This window comes from Anguilla rostrata, chromosome 5 (assembly GCF_018555375.3).
Source record: "Anguilla rostrata isolate EN2019 chromosome 5, ASM1855537v3, whole genome shotgun sequence".
In the NCBI taxonomy this organism is placed as follows: domain Eukaryota; kingdom Metazoa; phylum Chordata; class Actinopteri; order Anguilliformes; family Anguillidae; genus Anguilla; species Anguilla rostrata.
This window is the reverse complement of record NC_057937.1, coordinates 36,305,917-36,320,287: the sequence shown is the minus strand read 5'-3', so window position 1 is coordinate 36,320,287 and position 14,371 is coordinate 36,305,917.

The window sequence follows — 14,371 nt, the reverse complement described above, 5'->3', positions numbered from 1 at the left end:
ACGGCGACATAAACATATCTATCATCTGCAATGAGAATGAACTGCCTGAATTACAGCTGGTTTGATGAATCAAATATTATTTACTCTTCTCACTCTTCCCAACTGAACGTGGGAGAAAAAACATTTACCATACTCTCCCTCATTCTGGTAGACCCATCAAAAGGCAATACAATTTAAAGTGTATGCCATTAATTGGCTTTACATGCAATAGATGATTGGACTCTTGATAAATAAAAAAGTATTGGGTTGAAATGTTCCTAATTAATCCAGAAAACATGCCAGATATTTTAAACTGTTAGTTACTCGTCTGTTTTGATGTTGCAATATCTAATTATTGCAGATCTTCCTGATCAGTTCTCTGTGAGATACATTGGTTGAGACATCCAAAATTCAGTTACTTTACAAATTACCAAGGAAGTATTTTTTTCTCATTTACACAAATAAAACACATGGCAGCTATACAAATACTTTCACAGATTATAAATTAAACAAATTTGGTGAATACCAGGGAATGTGGGTGCGTGTGCTGTGACTAGTTAATATCGAAGCGCTTGCTTGCTTGCATATTTAATGTGTTGAGGCTGATGTTACCTTTGCCGAGGCCCGTTTGGCTCTGTAACCCAGATGTTCGGAAGTACTCAGCTGAACAGAGAGTTCCGATTCCTGCCGCGGGGCCCTGTTCCTTCTAATGATAGTTTGTTAGCTGTCGCTGCCACCCGTCATCACTGTATTGCATAGTTTAATTACGTTTGGCCCCCATCCACTAACTTGGACCTCAAAGGATCGTGGCATCTCTTAACTGAATCTCAAACAAGTGTCTCATTATCACCACGGTATTAAAGGAATGCTTTTGAAACCACTCTGAAGTGTTACTGAATGCAATGGAAATATATTACTAACGCAGTACGGTGGGAGTCGAACCTACCCCGCAGTGCATCTCAGTTTTCTGATGGTGGACCATATTAAAGAGAATTTGTATTGAAGTCTTATGTTTTTTTAATGAACTGGGGAGATTTGCCGTTGAACCAGTCCATGGCGCTCCACCGAGACGCGGTTTGGACGGCCAGCTTGCCTGCCACAGGGAGGGAGGTGGGGTGGGCATGGTGGGGAGGCACAAGCCTCCACATGCTGTTCTGCTTGGACTGGTAAGATGGGGGCTGACAGGAGGAATTAATGAAAATGAGTCAAAGCCTGAGTCTGAATATCAGGGGAGCCTTGTTTTCACAGGGATGTGCGTCAGAGCAGTTGGAACTGCAAACACGCACACATACACACTCTCACACATACAAAAATGCATGAACACACACAAAGAATGCTTTCTCTCATGCAGATACAGTCACACACATACCATATACCTTTTCTGTCATATGCACATACTAACTCTCATATTCAAAGTTTAACTCACACACTCATACACACTGTCCTCCCCACTCCCACACTCCTCTGTCCCTCTTTCTGTCTGCTTCATTCTTAACATACTCATACTTACAGAGAAATGCATACAGACACAGAATAACATTCCTCTCTTACTTAAAGAAAAACACTCAGCCTTACACACATGAGGATGAATTTAAAAAGAAGACTTGTCAGGGTTGTACACAGGCTGCTGTTTTATGGTAGTAATGGCCTTAGAGAAGTCATTGATTCTTTCTGTTTCAGCATACAAATCATTTGGTTGTGAGCCTTGGTTGTATAGATGGGCAGTGCCATGAAAAATTATTTTCTCCCTTCTTGATGTCCTCTATCATTGCATATTTGTCACACTGAATGGTTTCAGATCTTTAGACAAAATGTAATGTTCACACATTTTTTTAATAACTTCATTTATTTAATGAAAAAGGTTATCAAACACCCATATCACTCATGTGGAAAAGTAATTGCCCCCTCAGTTGCTCAGTAATCAACCAATTAACTAAATATAATTGAAAATTAGATTCAGCTGATTGAACACAGCCAGGCTTAATTGCAGCCAGCCCTGTTGAATCTAAACCTCACTCATATTTACTTACCGTCAGCGTGAAGTAGTCACCACAAGCACAAGCACACTATTCCACAATCAGAGGAAATTCTAGAAGAGATGTGGAAAAAGATCCTCTGTTGAAATATATTTTTCTGGAAATGATTACAAAGCCCTTTCTAAGGCTCTGGGACTCCACCAAACCTCTGTGAGAGCCATTATCTCCAAATGGAAGAGTGGCGAATCTTCCTAGGAGTGGCCGACCTGACAAAATTTCTCCAAGGGTAAAACGACAACTCATCAGGAAGTCATAATAGATCCCAGAATAACACCCAAAGAACTGCAGGCCTCTCTAGCCTCAGCAAAGGTCAGTGTTCATGACCTTAGCTGAGGCTAGAGAGCAATAAGATGACAGCAATAAGAAAGAGACTGGGCAAAAATGGGATTCATTGGAGAGTAGCAAGGTGAGAACCACTGCTAACCAAGATAAGCATCAGTACTTGTCTCACATGTGTAAAAAAAAAAAAAGCACCTGGATGATCCCCCAAGCCATTTGCGACAATGTTCTATGGACAGATGAGTGAAAAGTGGAACTTTTTGGACAAGATGGGTCTCATTATGTCTAAAATAATGCATTTTACAGTAAGAACTTCATACCAACAGTCAAACATGGTGCTTTTAGGGTGATGGTGTGGTGGACCTGGATGACTTGAAGAATCCATGAATACTGCTCAGTATCAGAAAATTCTTAAGGGGAATGTCTGTTAGCTGAAGCATAATTGGGTTATGCAGCAAGACAATAATGCAAAACACAAAAGCAAGTTCATATCTGAATGGCTGAAAAGAAACAAAAAGCTATGGAGCGGCCCAGTCAAAGTCCTGACTTGAACCCAATAGAGAGCTGTGGTAGGACCTAAAATGAGCAGTTTGTGCTTGAAAACCTACCAATTTGTCTGAATTAAAGCAGTTCTGCAAAGTGGGCTATAAAATTCCTCTAATGTGATGTGAAAGCCTGACTCAAATTACAGTAGAGAAAGCGTCTGGTTGCAGTTATTGCTGCAAAAGGTAGTGCAACCATTTATTTAAGTTTAAGGGGGCAATTACTTTTTCACGTGGGTTATATGGGTGTTTGATAACTTTTTTTCATTAAATAAATGAAATAATAATTAAAACAGTTTGCTTTACCCAGGTTCCCGTTGTCAAATATTACGTTTTGTCTAAAGATCGGAAACCATTCACCATAACAAATATGCAATAATACAGGAAATCTGGAAGGGGGCAAATACTTTTTCATGGCATTGTATGTATGCCGTACATATATTTACCATCTTAATAGCAGGGTGTGATCTCTTTCAATGCCCACTGAGAAACACATCGCAAGATTACCAGTACAGCTTATTTAGTCTTGCCTCTGAAAACTAAACCTGTGTAGTAGCAGAAGAGCTGATGTTTTATATGCTCGTGAAAAGATTAATGATGCCAAACTGACAACTTGGCCTGAATCATTTTGACATTGCGGTGTCCAAAAATGTTGGTGTTTTTTGATCAAACAAAGGAGTCATGGCTGGATTTGAAAGTTTGGTACTGTAAGTCAAACAGTAACTGTAAATAATCCCATGTGATAAAGTCTGGTCGTTTGATTTCTCCTGCACAGTGCAGTAAAGCAAGGCTCAAATCACAAAGATCTACAGACTGTGGAAAAGCACTGTCTTTACAAAGGAGTTTGGCAGACTTATACTGAGAAGAGCCCCTGTTTGTTTAAAACGAAACAGCTGGTGGCTAATTCATCTGTTAAAGAACCTATACCAGCAAAATTAGATTTAAATACAATGCACTAATATCTCCCATTTTTAATTGCCCAGAAAGCAGCTGCTTGCTTCTTTTAATTAAGTTCTTACTGGGTTTTACTGTTTCACAGTGCGTGCCCAGTGCGATACTGGCAAGTTTCAACATGGAGAGAACATTTTATCATCCGTTGTGATGAAGTGTCTCTTTTAAAGCTTTAGCATAGCCAGGAGTTATGTTGAAATTATATTACCTTCTGAGCCCAATAAACGTTCACACGTTCACTAGTCCTCGAGTTCCTAAGGCTGTACTGGACCATCTGGTGGAAGTTAACGGGAGAGTGGTGATCTTTCAGTGCGAATGGATGCAGTGGAACAGATGAGCAGTAGCAACACTGTGGGTGTTAGATGAGACATAAGGAAGTCATTAAATTGAACTGTGCTCTATAATGAAAGGCTGCTGGGTGGCTCGTCCTCTTAAGACACGTGCAGTGTGTGGATAGACCTAACAGACTGGTTTCAAATCCAGACTAGGACAGTGGCCAGCAGCCTTGTGGCGTGGTGGCTAATTGCCATAGCATCATGGACCGTATCTCATTGAGCATCGCTGACCTCTCCGGACAGCCGGGCACCCGGTCTGCTTATGCAAGCTGGAAACAAAGGGTCCTCCTCCAGCTCAATGTGTGAGCTCCACTGGCAGACTGCAGAATGGAGCGTGACTGTGTCGTGGGTCTCAGAATAACATAATGGTGTATAGGGAACTGGCACTTCACTTGCAGGTTTGAGTCCCTGCTGGGACACTTCTGTTGCAGGAATGAGCAATATATTTAACCTGAATGTCTTCAATGAACTTCCAGCTATAGAATAGAATAGACACTGTAAGTTGCAGAACATCTGCTAAAAGTCTGAATGTACATAATGTAATAGTAATCAGCCCACAAGTCAGTGCTCAGAGGAGGGGATGTATTTGTGCACTCCCAAACTGGCAGAGGAGGTTACAGAGAACAGCCCAGGTTACAAATACAAGTGGGAATTCTAAAAATTGGAGAAAAAGCGAAAAAAAAAAAATGTCGAGTGGAGACCGAGTGGAGTAGGAAAACAAATGTACTGAAAACAATTCAGTTTGGTCCTCATACTGCCCAGTCTGGAAATGCTGGCCTGAATTCAATCAATAGTGGTCTTAAACTTTGGCTCAAAGTTTAATGCAAGTGTTAATGTTTTTATGGTTTTATGTTTTTAAGGAAATGTTGATTGAATCCAGACAGTATTAGTACTGAAGGAGGACGTGAGGACATGGGGGGGGGGGGATTTGTTGTTTTTTGAGAGTGAGACATTTTGAAGTGGCAATCACAGCCACCGCAGTCTGTGCCTCTCTTCCCAAGGTTTAATTAAGTCTGGTCCACTGCTGATTGAGTCAATTAAACTCATAAGCCAGTATCGACTTTGGAATGGTTGACTGGAAGCCCTCATTTTTAATATTTAATATCGGAACAGGAGCTTAAGAGCTGCTCGCCACGGCAACGTTGGATTCTGTGGAACCGCTCATCCAGTTTTAAAGGTTTCGGGTTGTTCAAGGTCCCTTTTCTTCCACCGAAAGAAAATAAAAATAGTTTCAAGGAGATCTTACTTGAAAACACATAACAGCACTATTTATTATTTTAAAACTATTCGAACACCTATCTTGACAGCAACATGATTCACTATAAATTCTGTTGAATCCGTTCAGTTGTTAACACTGCCTTTTATAATATTACTGAATAATCATGTTCATTTTATATATAACTTTGTTCACATACGTCTAGTATACGGCCATGCAATAGCAAAACAAGGAAGTGTTCATACTTGCATCCTTATCCAAATCTCAGAAGGAAATCTCTCACAATAATCCTTCACACCTGCAAATAATTCTTTTCCCGATCCTTTGCATATTTAAACCATCCAATTAGCTGCCCAGTGGCCAATATTTGGTTCTCAGAACATTCCCTGAAAGTTAGAGTAAGGTTTCCAAAGGTATTCCTTTTGTTAAGCACAAGAAACCCAACAATGTTAGTCTTTTTTTAAATTCTACCTCTAAAATAATTAGGCTACTTGATAGTCATTCCTGTTCATTTTGTGGGGAAGCACCCTGAGAAGTGAGAAGGAGAAAGGAGTCGCTGTGTGCTCCTGTGCCCCTTTCCCTCCTGCCTGGTTGGCTGCCCTATAAACGTCAGGGGAACCAGACCCGAGGGGCTAAATTTTCAGCGGCGGCTCGATGAACGCTAAGGGGCTCCTACGCTGCCGGGAGTGATGTCCTCTGTCCGACTGTTTTGAATTATAGTAGAAATTTAAATGCCTTCTCTCGCACACCACACCCTCTCTTTTTAAAAAAATAGATAACCATCCTCCTCTGCCTCAAGAAAACATAAAACCCCAGCCCCTCCTTAAAATAAAATCTATCAAAAAGCATTTGAAAAAAAAAAAGGCAATATTTTTCATTGGAATCGCACCATAATATATGCAGTGTTTGCGACCAAGCGGAGATCTTTGACATGTGGCGGTATTGGATCAGATGTGAATTCAGAAGACGCGCCCCAAGGTTTAGTGCATCACAGTCAATTACGAGCACGACTGTGGGAGAAAGCAGGACCTCTAGTGCTACAGTGGCAAGCGTGTCATTTATCACTCCACTCCGCTACATTGTACTGGAAATGATACACCGAGAGCATTGATGGGATGAAATGACATGCATGTGTACCAGCAATCAGCAACTGTTGGTGCCTGTCGGTTCTGCCCAAATGTGAATTTGCCAGTGAACTGCCCTCCTGTCTATCCGGGCCAATGAGCCTCTTACCAGTTGGCTTCATTTCCGAGGCCAGCAGCTTAATCCTTGGACCCTATAGTGCAGAAACACACGCGGGCAGCATATGGAGCAGGGCTGAGCCTTATTAGCACATGGCGCAGGCTCTCGGAAAATCAGGTAATTTTAGAAAAGCGGCTATTTTTTAAGCTTCTCTGAAATTTGTTCATTATTTTTTTCACCACGGCCCTCCTCCGTGAGGTCATCACTCAGTCTGCCACATCTCCCCCCCATCCTCAACCCCCTCCAAACTCCTGCCCCTCCACCCCACCCCACCCCACCCGTCGAACACAGCCCCCTCGGCCTTCAGCATCTCCCCCATCGACCAAAGATACGCCCCATCTCCCCATTCAGTTCTTCTTTTATCTCTGCCTTCTTTTCTAAAAGTGCGTCGTGAAAAAGATGTTGCCTTTTCCGCACTTCTCCTTTCAAAAGGCTTTCCGAAGTGACTAACAAGGAAAGAGCATTCCGCGTCAATATTTACATAACAGATTTGATATTTGCTTTCATCGATCGGTTCACTAATCAGGACGGTGATCAAAGCCTCGCATCGGTTGTGGCGGCGGTGGGGGAGGGGGGGGGGGGGGGATTTGTCCCAGCGTTTCTCTCTGACAGATTTTGCGCTAGATCCAGTGTGTGATTTCTCCCAGGGCTCGTGGCGAGCGATACTGCACTCTTATGTAATTCAGAAACATCATTATAAACACCGAGAGTCTGAGAGTAAAAAAAAAAAAAAAAAAAGGATTCAAATACAAAAATTTCCATTCGCCGGCCGCTCCAACGCTAGCAGCAGGGGTGAGACGCCCCTGCCATCTACTGGCCGGAATAAAAATGCGCTCTAATCAGTTTATACCCGCTAATGAATGCCCGGGGGAGAGCCGAGGAAGCGGAGGAGCCTGAAATACGAGCTCTGCGTTCTGAGCGTCGCCGACTCCGTCCCCCGGCGGACGAAGCGTGGGATGGCGGTAACGGCGGGCGATCGCGGCGGCGGCGGCTCGTGCGAGGCTCTGAAACCCGCGCTGCCGCACACGCACGCCGGCCCAGTTTTTTCCTTTTTTTTTTTTTGGCACGAGGGGCCTACAGAAAATCGAGAGATTTTCCACGTCCCGGCTGCAAGATGGAGGACAGAAGCGCGTTCGGGGGGCTGGCGCGAGCCTGCCGACGGAGCCGGAGGCGCGTTTGCGGACGGGCGCGGACGGGGGCGGACGGATTCGCCTGCGCCTTTTCCCGGCTCGCTCCTCGCGCGGGCTTCACCTGAAATGCACCAGCGCCGAGTTAGCCACAGAGAGCGCGCGAAGCAAAACAGAATATAATGAGCTGACCATCTGTTTTCCTCTGTAGCTCACAAGCTTTGATGATTTAATGGGCGGCGGCGCACCGGAATACAAACTCTTTCTGCCCGTTTTATTGCTGCGTCGACTGCATTTCTCAGTTACGGTCGGGAGGCCCTCCGTCGCACGCGCTTTTCGCTCTCGCCTCGAAACGAAGGCTCCGTTCTCCTAAACGCGGTCCATTCCGGGTTCCTCGGAGCGCTCGTTCCTGAGCGTCGGTAATCGTTATCCGTCCGCGCGTCTCGTCATCCTTAATTGCCTCCGCTTATAAACGGACGAGCGTAACGACGAGAGAAAAAAAACGCATACCTGCAGCTCCGCGCTGGAACGGGGCGGTAAGCACTCGTTTCGGGAAGCCCCCCGTTCACTTAAAAACCCACATCCACAGGCGATTAGCCAGACTGGGCTCCGTTCCCAATTGTACTTTGCGCTGACCTCAATTAAAAAATTGCGTGCAGTCGGCTCCACACAATATGCCACGGTCCCGCACCGCGTGTTGAATTCGACTTTAATTTGCATATTATCAACTGTAATGCACTGGCAGTCGTGCGCAATGCAATGAGAAACGTTTCTTTATTCACCCCCTCGAAATGCGGGAAATTACATTGCAATTACCAATGACCAATGAGCCATTTTTCTGAAGGGGGAAGGACACCCTTTCCTTACATTTCCCCCTGCATTTTTATACACCCTTGTTCTAGTATGCACCTGTGTTCTAGTATGCTTCAGGCGGAGAAAAAAATAGATTCACACATCAATGTAAAGCTTAATTGAGTGTTTGGCCACCGCTGTTTTTGATTAAGCTGGACGCTCCGTCGTTCGCCCCGGCTTGAAATTTGCAGCCGGCTGCTCTGCGGTAGCTCCTCTGTTTTGCCCGGCGCTTCAAAAGAGTCCACGGCACAGCGATCCTGGCGTTTGCACTTCTGCCCGCTGTTGCGTTTTGCAGATGATATCTTTCCCTCTTTCGTTCCATGCTGACATCACCATAGACACCGTTTCCCACTTCCCGTGAAAGATCAGCGAGTTGAGCTGCCCTGATTACCGAATGCGCTGCCAAATACACTCCCAACAATCACACTCACTTCCTCTCCCAGGGTCACTGAGGTCTCCTTGCGTAGCCATGCTAGCCATAAATACAGGCAACAAGGCTTTTCCAGCCTTTATGTTAAACACGATCTTATGCATGCCGGGACGTTATTTCCTTAATTATCAGATGAGACCCCTGGTCGCCTCTCCTTTGCATTTGCCTCTTCCTCATCATTAACTTCAGGTATTCCCGTTTTTTTTTGCGCACCGCGACCGCGTTCTGTACATTTTGGAATGAGGCCCGCCTTCAGAGAACATTCAGGGAAGAGGCCAGTTCCTGGAGGGAGCTCGTGCCGGCAGAATCACAATTAATCAGCATCGATCCGGAGAGTTCCCCGGGTAGGAGGCCAACCCCGGGGGGGGGGCGGGGGGACAGGGGAGCCATCAAAAGATACAAACATTCCCCAGCAGCGAAAGGTGATTAATCTGCGAACAAAACCAATCTGTCAGGGAGAAACGCGGATTTTGATGTGCACGTGAGTCGCGAATTATCGGTACTTTATTAAGTCGCACTTTTATTGATCAACAACACTTGCTAACGTCAAAGAAATGCAAAGGGGAGAAAAAAACGAAAATCACCATTTCCCTTTGAGCTTTAAAGGGCACTCAGGGCTGTTCTCTGAACAAAATGGTCAGTCCTTTGCCTTACAGGGATCATTTAGCATGTAGCTAATTCTAATTGGATCTTGAAATGCAATTGAACTTTTCTGTAAAAAGTCAATAATGAGTCTTGGCTGGGCATGCTGCACCAAGGACACATCAATTTGGCGGGCCGATTTACAAATGCTTGGCACATCCAACCAAAAACCAACTGGATTCCATTTTGATTATCACCCTGGGTGACGTCTAATTAGGTTCAAAGGGTTTTGACAGATATTTCAGACAGCCTTGCTAGTCTTTCATCCCCTACTGAAAATAGGTGATTCTTGATATTTTATTTATCAGTTTGCTAAGATTTTGTCACAGACGGTGTCTTGGTTTTTTATTCAAAGGAAGAGCCAATTTTGTTTGATGTCTCTAAAAAAACACGCCGCGTAAATATTGGACCTTGTCAAATCAATATTGCTTTTGATTTTTTTATGCAAACCAGCCATTGAATAAACTGTCATTGCGATCATCACTAAATCATTGGCGCGAGAATACGAGATGTGCCCCATGAGAACAAATTTCAGACAGATCGATTCGCGTTTACGGGTGAGGCGTATTTCGGGTAGAAAGAGCCCCGCAACCGTTGCTGCTGCTGGTGTCCAGTAGGCTAAAGAGCTAAAAACGTACACACCGTCAACACTTGCAAATGAAATTAAAAAAGCCCATGAAGCCGGCCTGATGCGAAAATGGCGTGCCGTCGCCCTTTCGTCTCTTGAGAGGAGAGCAGAAACAGAAAGGCCTGTCGGAGGTGCGGCTTTGAAGAGGCGGCTAACGAAGTGCGAGCGTACTTCTGAACAAACGCGGCCCTCGGAACCGGCGGCTCCGCCCTCCCAGGAGCACCTGCGGTTCACTCCGCTCGGCTGCGACGACGGGCTCGGGGGCCGGGGGCCGGGGGCCAGGGGCCGGGGGGGGGGGGCACGAGCGTGGTGATTACCGAGCCCGTTAGCGCCAGGCCTCGCCGGGCGAAGCAGCCCGGCCGTCCTCGGGAAAACCGTCACCTTCGCACCTTTGCCGTCCGTGCCACCGTTTCGGCTTCCTTCTGGCACACAGGTTGAACAAAAGTAACAAACGAAAAGAAAATGTAGAAAATGAATAGAAGCGGGATTTACACATTTGGTGTTGCTTAGTACGGTTTTATCCTAATGGCAGAAATTGTTTCTACGTTATCGGTGTGAGATTGGTGAAATGGCATAGAAAGAGACACCTTCTTCTTGGCCCCCACCCATCAGGCCCCTGGTACTGTGGACTTATATTTCCCAGAATGCACCTCACTCTTTTTTTTTCTCACTCCCCCCTCCCCAAAGCCACATTCCACGGCCAAGGCTTTTAGCAGATCCTCCAGCACGCCTTCCCGGATGATAATTACCTGATAATGGCTCCTGTTGAGCGCTCAGAGCCGCTTCTCTCATACGTGCTGTAGCTGAGACTGGGAATGACCCCACTCAAGGCTCCTAATGAAGCCCATCGCCCTCAACAGAGCTGCCGTTTTAACATTTAAAATCGCTCCTTGACGGGACCCCAGTCTCAGTCACGTGAATGCCATGTTCCTTACCACTACGCATCAGAAGGAACAGCAGTTTAAAATGATAGATTGCTCCTTTTCTAAAGCGTCGACTGTGAATGGAAGCCGTTCTGATCTTTGCTCCTGCAGAACTCCCCACTCCCCCATTTAAAAAAAATTCAATTTTTTATGCTTTATATACTAACAATTATGGGACCATTTGTGTGTCACTCCAAAATAGAGTGAGTTATTGGGTATAACACATACGAAAATAACAATGTTGTGGGTAGTCACATAGGCACACTTTATTTTTCCATCTCACCCAGCTTTATAATGGCCACTTAAGGCCATGCCCTTTGTTTCTCAGCCTGAGCTGCTGTACTGTAATTCAGTGGAGCTGGCATTAACAATTTGTCTCGTAGCTATCTCTTTCTCTTTCACTTGCTCTGCTTCCTGTGCATTATGAGAAAGATCTTTGCCCACCATTTGAACCTTCCTTTTGCCCCAAGAGTTAAGGTAGTGAAACAAAGTATATTGTACTTTGCCCAAGGTAAGCCAGCCTTGGTGTGAAGGTAAAAGTTGTGTTGTTTTTTAGTGTTGGAGGTCTCAAGACGGTATGACTATCTTTAGAATATAGGAGTGTGAAGGGCTACCTGTCAGTTGATTCATTGTTTGTGTTGGGTGTTTAGTAGCTCACTGTAAATGTGTATTGATGAATGGTAACTGTTTGTCTTATTGAAGACTGCAGCATTATTATTTATGATGAATAATTATTATTTACTGACCTCTTTGTGTAGGTTTTGTGTAGGTCCACCCATCATTTAAATGTATTTTGTTAAGATAGGGCCAACGCTTTGCTCTAAATGAAACTATACTCAAACAGGGAGGCTGTGTTAATTGTTTTCCTGACCTGGATCAATTAATTAGCACTTCAAACCTGACAATTCAATAGGAATGTCTCTTGAAAAAAAAAACATATTAAATACTGGGAATTGGGAAACATCTTTGGGAATCGGCAAAGTGTACATAACAATAAGCATTTGAAATGCATATTCGACCTATATAATAACAGGGCAATTACCTCAGGTCAGCATCCAGCTCTGGCGGGCATCGCTGTAAGGCAGAAGATTCCTCGATGACTCAATCGCACCAGCCAGGCGAGGGAGCCCACCGCGGCATGGCGAAGGACGCCGGGCCACAGACATAAATAAGCGGGAAGATGACAGCTGCGCAGCTCGCCGTAATAAGTAAACACATCAGAGGACTCTCTGATTTATTGCGGGGCCCGGGTGACATTTCGGCTGAGAGGGCGAGGAGCCGAAGCTCCGTGCCTTTTTTTTCTTCTATTTTTCTTCCCGGAGGCGGGGACGCGCGTCGCATTCATATTCCGGCAATCCGGCAGTAAATAAAGGTCGCACGTCTTATCTCTCGGAGAAGAAAATCCAAACGCTCTCACCTGAAGGGGTTGCGTGTGAATAGTAATAGGTAATAGAGGGATTTGATAAAGACCCCGCGAAGCGCGACACTAGAAGAAGAATATGTCCTTCCCCTTATTGATTCACTTTTATATTTATTTCCTTCGCGTATTTTTTCTTGAAGGGCACATTGAAAAGGCAAGCGAGCTGAACAAAAAACTTTCTTCCTTTCTTTCCTTTTGTTTTATCGTTCATCAGCTGCCAAGCCCGTAATTGGAGAGTTATTTTGCCCTCCTTCTGCCATAGCAGTAGCAATCGGGAAGCTGATCAAAGATTGCATTATTCTGAGCTGTCTTTAGTTTCAAGCCAGTCCGTGTCAGGAAGGTGCTGTGATGCAGTCTTCTGTAATGTAGCTCGTATTTGCATATAGAAAGCATCTTTATGCACCGACTATCCTTATTTATTTATTTTACCTTTTTTTTTTTTTGCAAAAATGCTGACTCAAGACTTTAATCGGCTTGCTAAATGTGTGGAGCACCAGCATACATTTTTTAGTCAAGGTAGAACATTAAATTATTGTATTTATTAATTAAATATACATTTGCATGCTTTGTGTTCTCTGTGAAGTATAAAACCAACATGCATACATAATGATAAATCCAAGTAAAAACAAGTTAATAATTACAGTGCTTCATTTATATTATTTAATTATATTTATAATATTATTAATATTATTTATATAAAAGCAATCATAATGCAACAAATATATTTTGCCATATGCTGAAGGATATACTGTAATAAAGTGAATATAATGACATGGCAGTATGTTTACTTTTTACATTCTGTTATTCATATTCTGCTGTGACCAAAGCAGCAATAAGTAGTATATTTTGAAATAGACTCCTATATTAATTGTAATACTCAGTACAAATATAAATATGTTATAAGTTTTTAGCGACAGGTTTTGTGTAATAAAAATAAGTTAGTGTTATTTTTTTAATATCACTGCATAGTAAAATATTCAGTGTTAAATCAAATCTTACAGAGTACATATGGACTTATAGTGTTCCATCAGAATTGAATAAACACTGGACATTTTACTGTGTGGTGTGTTTAATTAAATGCTATTATCTGACCCTGTTAGCAGAACTGTCCATTGACATAAAAATAGCAACTCAAGCATACTAGTATATTGTAACTACACGCAAAATATGTTTTTTTGTTTGTTTTTGTTTTGCGAAATGGTTGTAAATAAACTAGACTCACTGTTCCTTGACAGACAACTGACCATCATAGCGCATTGCTGAATCTTGTTATTTTGCCAATCCTGGTGTTGGTGGTGTCTCATTTGGTTATCTGGTGGTGGAGACTCTATTTGGCTTTTGGATAATGTGTTACACCCTGTGCAAGTCCTGTAAACCTTCTGGGAGAGCGTGCTGGCAGTGTCAAATAGTGCCGCTAGATGGCAACACTGCATAGTTTTCATGCCTTCAGAACTATTGCATTTATGTCTTGCAAGGGTTAGAAGAAAGAGGACAACCCATGCTCACATAAAGAATAAAAAATGAATAATTGGTCCATTGAAAACCTCTTTGAAAGGCATACATTCATGTACAGTAGATGGTACTCACACCAACCCACACCCCGACCCTTGTCTTCCTTATCACTTCATTCCTTAGCAGTTTTCCAATCACTTTTAGAATGCAATTCAATGCAACTGAAAAGATCCTTTCCGGAGAGCTCATGAATTATGAAGTAATTCTGTAGCCAGACCCCTTTACTGAGGGGCGATTCATATCTGACACAGTATATA